Source organism: Rhinoraja longicauda, chromosome 25 (assembly GCF_053455715.1).
Source record: "Rhinoraja longicauda isolate Sanriku21f chromosome 25, sRhiLon1.1, whole genome shotgun sequence".
In the NCBI taxonomy this organism is placed as follows: domain Eukaryota; kingdom Metazoa; phylum Chordata; class Chondrichthyes; order Rajiformes; family Arhynchobatidae; genus Rhinoraja; species Rhinoraja longicauda.
In genome coordinates this window covers 9,288,186-9,302,901 of record NC_135977.1, presented here as the reverse complement: position 1 = coordinate 9,302,901, position 14,716 = coordinate 9,288,186, and the positions used below count along the sequence as shown (strand labels likewise).

At 45.9% G+C, this 14,716-nt stretch overlaps 1 protein-coding gene across 1 annotated transcript in view; it reads left to right on the top strand.

The window, feature by feature from the left end:
• Positions 1-14,716, top strand: part of cabp1a (calcium binding protein 1a) — a 75,500-nt gene that overhangs the window by 4,297 nt on the left and 56,487 nt on the right. The gene's annotated exons all lie outside the window — the stretch shown is intronic.

The following is a 14,716-nucleotide window of genomic DNA, read 5'->3' as shown; positions in this document are numbered from 1 at the left end:
AGGTACCCTGAACCAACATCTCCAAACGGGGGAAGGGAAACTGATGAACACAGCGGCAGACAAGCGGGCACGCAGAAAGGAGCGCAGCAACATGAACACACCAGAGACCACACACAAATTTGACCTTTACCACAGAGACTGTCACTCCCGCATTGGTCTCTTCAGCCACAAGCGTCGCTGCTCTGGCCGAGGTGTGGAGCAAGCAGCCAACTAGGATGCATCACCCAGGGTCAGCCATGACCGAGGGGTGCTTAGAAGCCTAAGAAATGCATACATATGTGTGTGTTATATGCACAAACACAGACTCTCTCTCTCTCTCTCTCTCTCTCTCTCTCTCTCTCTCTCTCTCTCTCTCTCTCTCTCTCTCTCTCTCTCTCTCTCTCTCTCTCTCTCTCTCTTTTTGTGTCTATATATATACTGTGTGTGTGTATATACACGCATACATACGTACACATAATAAAACAAACAATAATAGACTGTTATTGTTATCATTGCACTATGTTCAGAGCTTATTTGGTTGTAGTGTTTAATAGCTGAATGGTTGTATAGTCTGAAAGCTCTATAAAAATGTTTCCTATTAGTGTGTCTAATGAAGGTTGCCTGAGTTAGGCATCCGACATGCTTTCACACAGTGCCGACTGGATTATAACAATTGTTTCATGGGGAAAAAAATCTAATCTTGCTTGTTTTTCGTTTTAATGCTCTCTTCTTATCCTAACCCCTTATGATTTCGACCATCTTCATTAAATCCCTTGTTCTGCTTTCGCCTAAATAGACCAATCCCAGATTTTTTGTAAATGCCTGTAAGCCACCTTATTCCCATTTAAAATATTCTGAATAGCTGTAATCTTTTCTTATGGAACAGATGCCAAGACCCATTTAACAATAACGCATCCATTTTCTGTTCTCTTTTTGAATGGTAAGAATAATGGGTGGGTACAGTTCAGATTTGTTTTTTTGTCAGGCATACCGAGGGTACAGTGAAGAGCTTTTGTTGCTTGCTAACCAGTCAGGGGAAAGACAGAACATGATTACGATCATCGAGCCACTTAATGTGTATAGATATACATGATAAAGGTGCAGGAAAATAACTGCAAATGCTGGTTTAAATCGAAGGTAGACACAAAAAGCTGGAGTAACTCAGCGTGTCAGGCAGCATCTCTGGAGAGAAGGAATGGATGACGTTTCGGGTCGAGACCCTTCTTCAGACTCAAATTTACCATGTTGTGCCATGATAACTGGTACTGTGTCCAATCAGCCCTTCTCCATGTGCGCATTTACATGGTGAAACCGTATAGTCATGAGGAACCTAATCCTTTTTTTGTTCCATGGGATCATGTGCAGGCAGATGAGATTAGTTTATCTTGGCGTTATGTTCAGCACAAATGTGGGCCGAGGGACATTGTTAGTGTATATGTTCCATGACACCATTTTGCCCACATGTGCAGCCATACAGCCCAACAGCAATGCTTGCATGCTGTACTTTAATACAACAACCCAGGCCAAAGGTTAAACAGCACAGAGCAGAGACCAAACTCGGCATGTCCCTGCCTTGGGTGGGAGGCGATGGGCTTGTGGAGGGTCGAATCGGAGTGTGGAGGATAGCAATTATACATACGTTCACGGAGCAGAACTTGGCCATTTGGTCAATCAAGTCTACTCTGCCATTCAATCTTGGCTGATCTAACTTTCCCTCCCAACCCCATTCTCCTGCCTTCTTCCCATAAACCCTAACACCCATAAGAATCTGTCAATCACCACCTTAATAATATCCATTGACGTGGCCTAAACAGCCATCTGTGGCAATGAACTGCACATTTTCACCACCCTCTGATTAATTAAGAGAAGGAATGGGTGAAGTTTCGGGTCGAGACTCTTCTTCAGGTTCGACACCCATTCCTTCCGAAACGTCACCCATTCCTTCTCTCCAGAGATGCTGCCTGTCCCGCTGAGTTACTCCAGCTTTTTGTGTCTATTCCTGGGATCATTCTCGTTCATTATAATTAAATGCAAGCTAAATATGGCAAAACGCCACATGTAGTTAGAGGCATCCTGGCAATTGAAACAGTGATTAAAATAATATTTCAGGCAGCAGAACTGCCCACGGGTTCAGCACAGATTTTCTTTGCAATCTTACTTCCTGCAAAAAGGTTTGCTGAAGTCTTAAACATGGGTTACACTTTGAAAGTCGTTCAAAGGCCATAGCACAATGTCCAAAAAGATGTAAAAAGATTGTCTTTTTATCCCAAAAAGCGCTAATTTTCCTGCACCGTTGTTGGCATTGCAATGTTTTGAGCGTGGCTCATCACTGTTTTCAGCTTACACCATTCAGCATGTCTATCTGATGCTAGGGTAAACTGTGCAGTCACATTTCTCCTGAGGGAAAAACAAAAGTTGTGAAAGTTGTTTTAACAGTTGATTGAACAAACATTCCAATTTTCCAGCCGCGTCATCGTGTTAGTTTGACTGTCGTCCTGTTTAGCTCCTCTGAAGATAGACGCAAAAAGCTGGAGTAACTCAGCGGGACAGGCAGCATCTCTGGATAGAAGGAATAGGTGACGTCTCGGGTCGAGACCCTTCGTCAGGTTCCTTTGTTCAGTTCCTTTGACTGCCTACTCCCACACCCAACAATGGCCTATTGTCTTCCCCATATTTCCTTGATTATCGGTGCTTTTTCTGGTTCATTTCTCCTAAGTACCGTCTGTATTTCTCGTCCCCCTTTCCCCTGACTCTCAGTCTGAAGATGTGTGGGAAAATGTGTCTGGAGAAGGGTCTCGACCCGAAATGTCACCCATTCCTTCTCTCCTGAGATGCTGCCTGACCCGCTGAGTTACTCCAGCATTTTGTGTCTATCTTCTCAGTCCGAAGAATGGTCTCGACCCGAAACGTTCCCTATCCCTTTTCTCCAGAGATGCTGCCTGACCCGCTGAGTTACTCCAACCATTTCTGTCCGCCTTCTGTTTAAACCAGCCTCCCTACACGTACCCATTTTATAATTTTGTTAAATTCAAAATCCCATCAACACCCACGTCCTCTGTGTGACAGATTTGTGCATTTTTTTAGAAGTTTTTTTTTAATGTCCCTCTCATGAGAAATTACATTACTCATTTTAAAATGTCATCTTTTTGATTTAACAGCAAGTGGGTGGGGAGGGGGGTGGGGGTCAGTGGGTGTGGGTTACACCTTGAAGGATGATGGTTCTCCACTCAAATCTCAGAACTTGTGAAGAAATTCAAGGAATTGGAACTTGAATTTAAAAATTGGAAATGGTCATAATGTGCAGAGAGTTCAAGAGTGTTTTATTGTCATAAGTCCCAGACAGAACAACAACATTCTTACTTGCAGCAGCACAACAGAATATGTACAGGGCCCTAGTGAGACCGCACCTAGAGTACTGTGTGCAGTTTTGGTCTCCAAATTTGAGGAAGGATATTCTTGCTATTGAGGGCGTGCAGCGTAGGTTCACTAGGTTAATTCCCGGAATGGCGGGACTGTCATATGTTGAAAGACTAGGCTTGTATTCACTGGAATTTAGAAGGATGAGAGGGGATCTTATCGAAACGTATAAGATTATTAAGGGGTTGGACACGTTAGAGGCAGGAAACATGTTCCCAATGTTGGGGGAGTCCAGAACAAGGGCCAACAGTTTAAGAATAAGGGGTAGGTCATTTAGAACGGAGATGAGGAAAAACCTTTTCAGTCAGAGAGTTGTGAATCTGTGGAATTCTCTGCCTCAGAAGGCAGTGGAGGCCAATTCTCTGAATGCATTCAAGAGAGAGCTAGATAGAGCTCTTAAGGATAGCGGAGTCAGGGGGTATGGGGAAAAGGCAGGAATGGGGTACTGATTGAGAATGATCAGCCATGATCACATTGAATGGCGGTGCTGGCTCGAAGGGCCGAATGGCCTACTCCTGCACCTATTGTCTATTGTCTATTGTCTATAAACGTTGTACTCTGTAAATAATATAATAAATGAGAAAGAAAAGTTCAGCGTCTATATCTACACACATACACACACGCACATGCACACACACACACACACACACACACACACACACACAGATAGACACAAAAAACTAAAAATGTCACCTATTCCTTTCCTCCAGAGATGCTGCCTGACCCGCCCAGTTACTCCAGCATTTTGCTACACAAAGTCAAGGACTGCAGATTCTGTATGTTTTCAAGAGAGAGTTAGATATAGCACTTAGGGCTAAGGGAATCAAGGGATATGGGGAAAAAGGCAGAACTGGGTATTAATTTTGGATGATCAGCCATGATCCCATTGAATGGCGGAGCTGGCTCGAAGGGCCGAATGGCCTACTCATGCACCTATTTTCAATGTTTCTATAACAGTTGTGTGTGTGTTCCAACGTGGATATCAAGTTACCTGGCAATAATCTTAGAAAGTTGCTCTTCCAGGTTGTTTTTTTTTTGCGATTTTGTTTTTAGCCTGAAGAAGTGCGCTGAAAACTTTGCATCCCTGTGTGTAACTCTGAGTGTGAATAGACCCTGCTTTGCTGCTGTCGAGATGGATGTCACTGCTGTGATAGACACAAAAAGCTGGAGTAACTCAGCGGGACAGACAGCGTCTCTGGAGAGAAGGAATGGGTGGCGTTTCGGGTCGAGACCCTTCTTGTGCTGGGACTGGTCTTACACTTCTATCCAGCGCTTGTTGCTTGCCTCTTCGCGACACCATTGTCGGCTTATTCTGTAGGAGGACAAGGAGTTCTGTGTGGCGCTGAGGAGTGTGAGCGATGGAGACCCTGTGGACTGTGGATTCTTAACAATTAAAATTCTGCTGGAACTTAAATTAAATTTAGACGACACCTCCTGACTTCCCAGTAAGCCACACGCCTGCAAAAACAGCACATTGCCCCCAATGCATCCCAAGACGACAATGGCGCAGCGGTAGAGTTGCGATGTAAAATCCCGCGGCCGAGCCGCACCGGGCACTGTTAAGTCCAGCGGCCAAGCCGCACCGGGCGATGTAAAATCCAGCGGCCGAGCCGCACCGGGCGATGTTAGGCCCCGCAGCCGAGCCGCACCCCGCGCCGTGAGGAAGAGAAAAGTTTCCCCCACCCCCCCCACCCACACCACCACCCCCCCACCCACACCACCCATACCACCACCCCCCACACATACACAACCAAAAAAAAATACAAAAACCATCCCAACACCGACACACAAAAAAAAAAAGGAAAAAAGACGAACGAGAATTAAATGAACATGATTCAGCAGAGAAGTTTCTGTCTCAGTAACAAGGCAGATGACTTGTGAAAAGGAGGAATATCCTGTTGAAGGTGATAAAAATTAATTTGAGAAAGACCTTTGAAGAGAAATGGGTGAATATCTGGTTGGAAATATGATTTAGATGTATGGCTGTGGGCCAAGGTGGTATGAAGAAGGATTTTGATCCTAAACGCCACCTATTTCTTTTCTCCAGAGATACTGCCTGACCCCGCTGAGTTGCTCCTTGCTTTTTATGTCTATCTTCGATTCAAACCAGCATCTGCAGTTCCTTCCTACACAAGATGATTGAATCTTATATTGTTTGCATTGGGACCACTGAAATGTATTCTCAAGGAAATCGAATAATTTAGGGAGAGAGAGAGAGATGTAGCATTTTCTGTGCTGAGGTATAAAGCATTGCATGAGGGTTGACTAGAGGGTTGCTTGTCATCTTTACCTGTCTCAGTATCTTCTCCCCTCCTGCCACCATCTTCACTCATTGTATGCTTTTGCATCTGCCGTCTGGTGTACAATCTTCGTGCCATAAACATTGGGCGGCACGGTGGCGCGGCAGTAGAGTTGCTGCCTCACGGCACCAGAGACCCTGGTTCAATCCTGACTACAGGTGCTGCCTGCACAGAGTTTGCACGTTCTCCCTATGACCAAGTGGGGTTTCTCCAGTTTCTTCCCACACACCAAAGACACGCAGGTCTACAGATTAATTGGCTTCTGTAAATTGTCCCTAGTGTGTAGGATAGAACTAGTGAATGGATGAATGCTGGTCGGCAAAGACGCAGTGGGACACAGTCCACGCTGACTAGTGTAAGAAAATAACTGCAGATGCTGGTACAAATCGAAGGTATTTATTCACAAAATGCTGGAGTAACTCAGCAGGTCAGGCAGCATCTCAGGAGAGAAGGAATGGGCGACGTTTCGGGTCGAGACCCTTCTTCAGACTGACCAGTGATCACGAGATCCTGCACACTAGGTACAATTTACAATTTTACCAAAACCAATTAACCTACAAACCGAAGATAGACACAAAAAGCTGGAGCAACTCAGCGGGACAGGCAGCATCTCTTGAGGGAAGGAATGGGTAACGTTTTGGGTCGAGGCCCTTCTTCAGACTAGTTATGGAAAAGGGAAATGAGAGATATGGACGATGGTGTAGAATGAATGAAAGACATGCAAAAAAGTAACAATGATAAAGGGAACAGGCCATTGTTGGTGACAAACCAGTACGTCTTTGGAGTGTGGGAGGAAACTGGAAAAAACCCACGCGGTCACAGGGAGCATGTGCAAACTCTGGATTGGTTGGTGTAACTTGCCCCAAGTGTGTAGCTAAAAGATGGATGGAATCTGGGGTGAATTGATGGAGAGAATAAAAGGTTGTGTTAGATTTGTGTGATATTAATGTCAGTGAGTGGTTGATAGTCAGCATGGACTCGGTGGACCAAAAGGCCTGTTTCCATGTTGTATCTACGGTGGCGCAGCGGTAGAGTTGCTGCCTTACAGCGAATGCAGTGCCGGAGACTCAGGTTCGATCCTGACTATGGGCGCCGTCTGTACGGAATTTGTACCCGTGACCTGCGTGGGTTTTCTCTGAGATCTTCGGTTTCCTCCCACACTCCAAAGACGTATAGGTATGTAGGTTAATTGGCTGGGCAAATGTAAAAATTCTCCCTAGTGGGTGTAGGATATTGTTCGTGTGCGGGGATCACTGGGCGGCATGGACCCGGTGGGCCGAAGGGCCTGTTTCTGCGCTGTATCTCTAAATCTCAAATCTAAAAAAAAATCTAAATCTCTATAAACTACGAGTACTTCATTGTCAAAAGTTGACAAAGCATTAAACCAAACCCCAGTGGTATGGTTACAGAGGCTGTATTTGTGACCCTGTGGTGCACATTGTATGGCAGTTAGTGCAGTTTCCTCATAGCTCAGGGTCCCTAGTTCAATTCCAACCTCTGGGGTATGTAGGAAGGAACCGCAGATGCTGGTTTAAGCTGCAGATAGACACAAAATGCTGGAGTAACTCAGCAGGTCAGGCAGCATCTCTGGAGAGAAGGAATGGGTGACGTTTCGGGTCGACACCCTTCTTCAGACCGCTTTGCTGTCTTTGTGGGAGTTTGCACGTTCTCTCTGCAAATTTGTGGGTTTCCCTTCGGGTGCTCCCATTTCCTGCCACATCCCAAAAAAGGGATAATTGATCCTAATACAGGTGGGCAGCAAAAAAAGTAAAGGAACGTTGGTGGGCGTGAGGTAGAATAAATCTCAGTGCCACGGGGGACTAAGGTGCGGAGGAAACAGACTGAGAGAATCAGGCTGCACGGAGTTTGTACGTTCTCCCTGTGACCGGGTGGGGTTTTTCCGGGTGCTCTGGTTTCCTCCCACACTCCAAAAACGAACATGTTTGATTTTAGATTTAGAGATACAGCGCAGAAACAGGCCCTTCGGCCCACCGGGTCCGCGCCGCCCAGCGATCCCCGCACACTAACACTATCCTACACCCACTAGGGACAATTTTTACATTTGCCCAGCCAATTAACCTACATACCTGTACGTCTTTGGAGGTTTGTAGGTTAATAGGATTCGGTAAAATTGTTAATTGTTCCTAGAGTATGTAGGATAGTGTTAGTAGGTATCACAAAATGCTGGAGTAACTCAGCAGGTCAGGCAGCATCTAGGAGAGAGGGAATGGGTGACGTTTCGGGTCGAGACCCATCATCAGTCTGAAGAAGGGTCTCGACCCGAAAGTCACCCACTCTCCGAGATGCTGCCTGACCTGCTGAGTTACTCCACCATTTTGTGATACCTTCGATTTGTACCAGCATCTGCAGTTATTTTCCTACATAATGTTAGTGTGTGGTTTGTAGGTTAATTGGATTTGGTAAAATTATAAATTGGCCCTAGTGTGTGTTAGTGTGTGGGGATCGCTGGGGGGCGTGGACTCGGGGGGCTGAAGGGCCTGTTTCTGTGCTGTATCTCTAAACTAACACGAACTACTTGCTTTGCTTGGAGCTGGTATTGACTTGATCTCCTTTTGCATCAAAATAACTGCGATTATTCAACCATCAAAGGCTTCCAAACGTTTGATTCACTGGTTTGTCTCTGGGTGTTGTTTGTGGGATGTTTTTGGAATAAAGCGTCTGTTTCGTTTCTGTACATAATGACACTCGTTACAAATTCAAACAAAATTAAACCTGTGAAGGATTTTGGAACATTTTGACGTGACTTGGAAATGACACATGAATTACAAAGGGCGGCACAGTGGTGCAGCGGGTAGTGTTGCTAGAGTAACTCAGCGGGTCAGAAGGGAAGGGGTGGGCGATGTTTCGAGTTGGGATCGTCCTCCGAAACATTGCCCAGTCTTTCAACAGATGCTGCCTGACCCACAGAGTTACTCCAGCGCTTTGTCTTTTGCTCAAGATTCCAGCATTTGCAGTTGCTTGTGTCACCAGCCTAATGGACCGGTTTGCCTGTTGCTTATACCAGCAGCACGGTGGCGCAGCAGTAGAGCTACTGCCTTTACAGTGCCAGAGACCTGAGTTCAATCCCGACGACGGGGGCTGTCTGTGTGGAGTTTATACGCTCTACGCACTTTTATATCTGCGTGGGTTTTCTCCGAGCTCTTCGGTTTCCTCCCACACTCCAAGGACATACACGTTTGTTGGCTAATTAGCTTGGTACAGATGTAAATTGTCCCTAGTGTGAGTGGGATAGTGTTGGTGTGTGACGATCGCTGGTCGGTGCAGACTCGGTGGGCCGAAGTGCCTGTTTCCGCGCTGTATCATAACTAAACTAAACTAAACCTAACTTACCACCTGTGTTAATAATAATAATAATAATAATGCATTACATTTATATAGCGCTTTTCATATACTCAAAGACGCTTTACAGAGATTTAGAGAACATAGGGAAATGAATAAATAGATAAATAAGTAAATAAGTAAACAAACAGAGAAAGGAGACAGAAGGTGAGGTGACCTTCAGTGGTTGAAGGCAGTACTGAACAGGTGAGACTTCAGCGATGTTTTGAATGTGGTGAGTGTGGAGGAGTCTCTAACGGTTTGGGGTAGTGAGTTCCATAGGGTGGGAGCAGCGATGGAGAAAGCCCTGTCCCCCCAGGATCTGAGTTTGGTCCGGATGTGGGGGGATAGGAGATTGGCAGCAGCAGAGCGGAGGGTGCAGGTGGGAGTGTGCCTGTGGAGGAGGTCGGTCAGGTAGGATGGGGCCAGGTTATGGAGGGCTTTGTAGGTTATGAGGAGGATTTTGTACTGGATTCTCTGGGGGATGGGGAGCCAGTGGAGTTTATAAAGGACGGGGGTGATATGGTCACGGATCGGGGTGTGGGTGAGTAGACGGGCAGCGGAGTTTTGAATGTATTGAAGTTTACTGATGATTTTTGAGGGTGCGCCATAGAGGAGGCTGTTGCAGTAGTCCAGACGGGAGGTGATGAAGGCGTGGATGAGGGTTTCTGCAGCTGTGGAGGAGAGGGATGGACGGAGACGGGCAATGTTTTTGAGGTGGAAGAAGGCTGACTTTGTGATGTGTTTGTCGAAGGGGAGGGTTTGATCAAAGATGATTCCAAGATTCCGGATGTGAGGGGAGGTGGATACTGGGAGACCATCAATGTTGAGGATGAAGTTTTGGGTGGATTTGGTGAGCGTTTTTGGACCAATGATGATGATTTCAGATTTGTTGCAATTGAGTTTGAGGAAATTTGATTGAAGCCAAGATTTTATTTCAGTGATGCAGTTTGTCAGTGTAGAGTAACTATTGTAACTATTCACAAAATGCTGGAGTAACTCAGCAGGCCAGACAGCATCTCAGGAGAGAAGGAATGGGTGACGTTTCGGGTCGAGACCCTTCATCAGACACAAAAAACATTGTCTCTGCCTGCTTGTGTCCCACCAAACTTATTTCCACCTACCTCGACTCCATCCTATCCCCCCTGGTTAAATCTCTCCCCACCTCTGTCCAAGACACCTCACACGCTCTCCATAAAACAAAAAATTCCTGACCTGTGTGAACTACCACCTTCTGAATCAGTAAATCAATAAAGAAGAAGGAAGCTTTGGCAGTGCGCAGGTAAATCTCCAAGTCCCTAGAAACAGCAAATCTCTTGGCTGAAATTCGACAGACCGTCTTACACGGTCCCATGCCAAGGAGAAATGAAATGCTCCAAATTTATGAAGTGACTTTCACATAATGACCTGCTTCTGTTCTTTTCTGAGCTCCCTCTAATTGTTCCTATAAAGAGCCGTTTTGTTCTTGCCTTTGCATTACCTAGTGCTGAGCTGACCTGCTTCCTAAAGTGGGACGAACAAATCTGGTGACAAATAATTGCAGGTCGGTCGGTGTGCATTTCAGAAGATCATAATTTGGGGGGTATAAGTTCATAAGTCGTAGGAGCAGATTTAGGACATTCGGCCCATTGAGTCTACTCGGCCATTCAATCATGGCTGATCTGTCTTTCCCTCTCAACCCCATTCTCCTGCAATTCTCCCCATAACCCCTGACACCTTTACTAATCAAGAATCCGCCAATCTCTGCACTTTAACTCCCCCTCCCATTCCCAGTCTGACCTTTCTGTCATGGGCCTCCTCCAGTGCCATAGTGAGGCCCACCGGAAATTGGAGGAACAGCACCTCATATTTCGCCTGGGCAGTTTGCAGCCCAGTGGTATGAACGTCGATTTCTCCAACTTTAGATAGCTCCTCTGTCCCTCCCTTCCCCTCCTCCTTCCCAGATCTCCCACTGTCTTCCTGTCTCCACCTATATCCTTCCTTTGTCCCGCCCCCCCTGACATCAGTCTGAAGAAGGGTCTCGACCCGAAACGTCACCCATTCCTTCTCTCCCGAGATGCTGCCTGACCTGCTGAGTTACTCCAGCATTTTGTGAATAAATCGATTTGTACCAGCATCTGCAGTTATTTTCTTATTCTGCTTTACTAATACCCGATGACTTGGCTTCCACAGTTTTTTTGTGGCAATGAATTGCACAGATTCACCACCATCTAGCTAAAGAAATTGCTCCTCATCTCCGTTCTAAAGGAACGTCCTTTTATTCTGAGGCCGTGCCCTCTGGTCCTAGACTCTCCCACGAGTGGAAGCATCCTCTGCACTTCCACTATGTCCAGGCCTTTCACTATTCGGTAAGTTTCAATGAGATACCCACTCATTGTTTATTTTGCTAATAGACAATAGATAATAGATAATAGGTGCAGGAGTAGGCCATTCAGCCCTTCAAGCCAGCACCACCATTCAATGTGATCATGGATGATCATTCTCAATCAGTACCCCATTCCTGCCTTCTCCCCATACCCCCTGCCTCCGCTATCCTTAAGAGCTCTATCCAGCTCTCTCTTGAATGCATTCAGAGAATTGGCCTCCACTGCCCTCTGAGGCAGTGAATTCCACAGAATCACAACTCTCTGACTGAAAAAGTTTTTCCTCATCTCCGTTCTAAATGGCCTACCCCTTATTCTTAAACTGTGCCCCCTGGTTCTGGACTCCCCCAACATTGGGAACATGTTTCCTGCCTCGAACGTGTCCAACCCCTTAATAATCTTATATGTTTCGATAAGATCCCCTCTCATCCTTCTAAAGTCCAGTGTATACAAGCCTAGCCGCTCCAGTCTTTCAACATATGACAGTGCCGCCATTCCTGGAATTAACCTAGTAATATTTTCCCCTCGCACTGATTCAACGATACATTATTGTAGTATGTACCTCACTGCAGTGAAATGCTTTGTTGTTGCTTACAATGGGCTAAAATCATGCAGCAGACCTCACTGAGGCAGTACACAATAGTCGCCACGATTCTGGAGCCGACAAAGTTAGAAAAGTTCATTGAACAGTCTTACCTTCTCGTAGTGGCGAACTAGGCCTGCATGCGTTTTGGGATGGGACCTTTCTTCAGACTGATTTAGTGGGGGGGGGGTGAAGAAAGCTAGAAAATAATGTAGAAAATCATGAGGGGAATAGACCGGGTGGATGCATCGAGTCTCTTGCCCAGAGCAGGCGAATCGAGGACCAGAGGACATGTGTTGAAGGTGAAGGGGAAAAGATTTAATAGGAATCTGTGGGGTGACTTTCTCACACAAAGGGTGGTGGGTGTATGGAACAAGCTGCCAGATGAGGTAGTTGAGGCAGGGACTATCCCAATGTTTAAGAAACAGACAGGTACATGGATAGGACAGGTTTGGCGGGATATAGGACAACTGCGGGTAGGTGGGACTAGTGTAGCTGGGACATGTTGGCTGGTGTGGGCAAGTTTGGGCTGAGTGTCCCTTTTCCACACTGTATCACTCAATGACTATGATTTGTGGGATTTGTGTTGTTTAACAGTATTCTAAGTGGTCTGGTTTGATCTACTGCTGCACATATTGTATGAATCTCCACAATTCCACAGCAGCGAGTTTAATTCGTATCCTTTTTCTTCACTGTGAGAATAACTTTTTTATATTTAACTTGAAATTCCAAGAAAAGTTCAGTTGGAGTGAATTCAGAAAATAAAGCCAAGTTTTGGGGAAAACAGCAGAGGGTGGTGAATCTGTGGAATTCATTGCCACGGTCGGCTGTGGAGGCCAAGTCAATGGATATTTTTAAGGCAGAGAGAGGTAGATTCTTGGTTAGTAGATTCTTGGGCATCAGGGGATATGGGGAGCAGGCAGGAGAATGGGGCTGAGAGGGAGAGATAAATCAGCCATGATTGAATGGTGGAGTTGACTTAATGGGTGGAATGGCCCAATTCTGCTCCAATAACTTATGAAAGTGAACAACACACAGTTAACAAAATGACCAGCGTTAAGTACCGTAGGAAAATAACTGCAGATGCTGATTCAAATTGAAGGTAGACACAAAATGCTGGAGTAACACAGCGGGTCAGGCAGCATCTCAGGAGAGAAGGAATGGGTGACGTTTCAGGACGAGACTGAAGAAGGGTCTCGACCCGAAACGTCACCCATTCCTTCTCTCCTGAGATGCTGCCTTACTTCAGCATTTTATGTCTACCTTCCGCGTTAAGTACCTACTCATTTCACACCTTTGTAGCCTTAGATGGTGCCTCCAGAAGGAGTCTTGTAATATAAGTGTCTGCAAGCACAAAGAACTTGTCGAGCTATTTTGGCTGTACATTACGCTACGCTGTGCTGTGTGGTGGTAATCATTAACTGCTAAATTTAATGCTTGAATTAGCACTGTCGTGATAGAGCACAAATATTTTTATGACACCTCACTGAAATATGAAAAAGCTGACACTAGTTGTTTTTGATTATGGAGTGTGTGGTATGCATCTGAGTGGCACGGTGGCACTGCCTCACGGCGCCAGAGACCCGGGTTCGATCCTGACTACGGGTGCTTGTATGTAGGGAGTTTGTACGTTCTCCCCGTGACCTGCGTGGGTTTTCTCTGAGATCTTCGTTTTCCTCCCACATTCCAAAGACGTATAGGTTTGTAGGTTAATTGGCTTGGTATAAATGTAAAAAAATGTCCCTAGTGGGAGTAGGGTAGTGTTAATGTGCAGGGATCGCTGGTTGGTGCGGACTCGGTGGGACAAAGGGATGGTTTCAGCGCTATATCTCTAAACTAAACGAAGCTAAATATGGAGTGGTGCTAGATTGCGGAGCGTGAACTTATTGTCTGAGGTCATTTGCACAGCCTTTCCGTTTACACCTTTGACAGTATAGATGTGTGCATATCCCCCAATCTATTTTTGGTGAGAAAACAATGAGAAATTCCGGGGAATAACCAGCTCTCAAATTCAGCAGAAAACCGGTTTTACACAGTGGCACTGTGACGCAGAGATAGAGTTGCTGCCGTACAGAGCCAGAGACCCCGGGTCGATCCTGATTACGGGTGCTGTCTGTACGGACTTTGTACGTTCTTCATGTAACCGCGGGGGTTTTCTCCGGGTGCTCCGGTTTCCTCCCACACTCAAGACGTGCAGGTTTGCAGGTTAATTGGCTTTGGTAAAGGTTGTAAATTGTCTCTAGTGTTACTGCTAGTGTACGGGGATCACTGGTCAGTGCGGACTCGGTGGGCTGAAGGGCCAGTTTCCACGCTGTACCTCTAAACTAATCTAAACAGAAAATCCGAAATGTATCAATTACAATTTTGAACATAAAGGGGACAAAAGATTTACAGTAAGCCTAGGCATGCCCTGAAACATTTTACAGCAAATAAAGATCTTGGGAACCGTTACTGATTGATTGATTGAACGTTACAGATTGGAAACGGGCCCTTCAGCCCACTTTCCCATCCACTCCCTACTAACAAGGGGAAACGACAAACTCCAAATGAATTTCGGATGTGGGAGGAAGTGCAAACTCCATACAGGCAGCACCCGAGGTCAGGATTGAACTGGGGTCTCAGGCACTGTGAGACAGCAGCACTACCAGCTGCACCATCGTACCACCTATTATTGCAAGAAACACCTGTTTCAGAAAACCTTATATTTGCACAACCTCAACTTAAATGCGCTAATT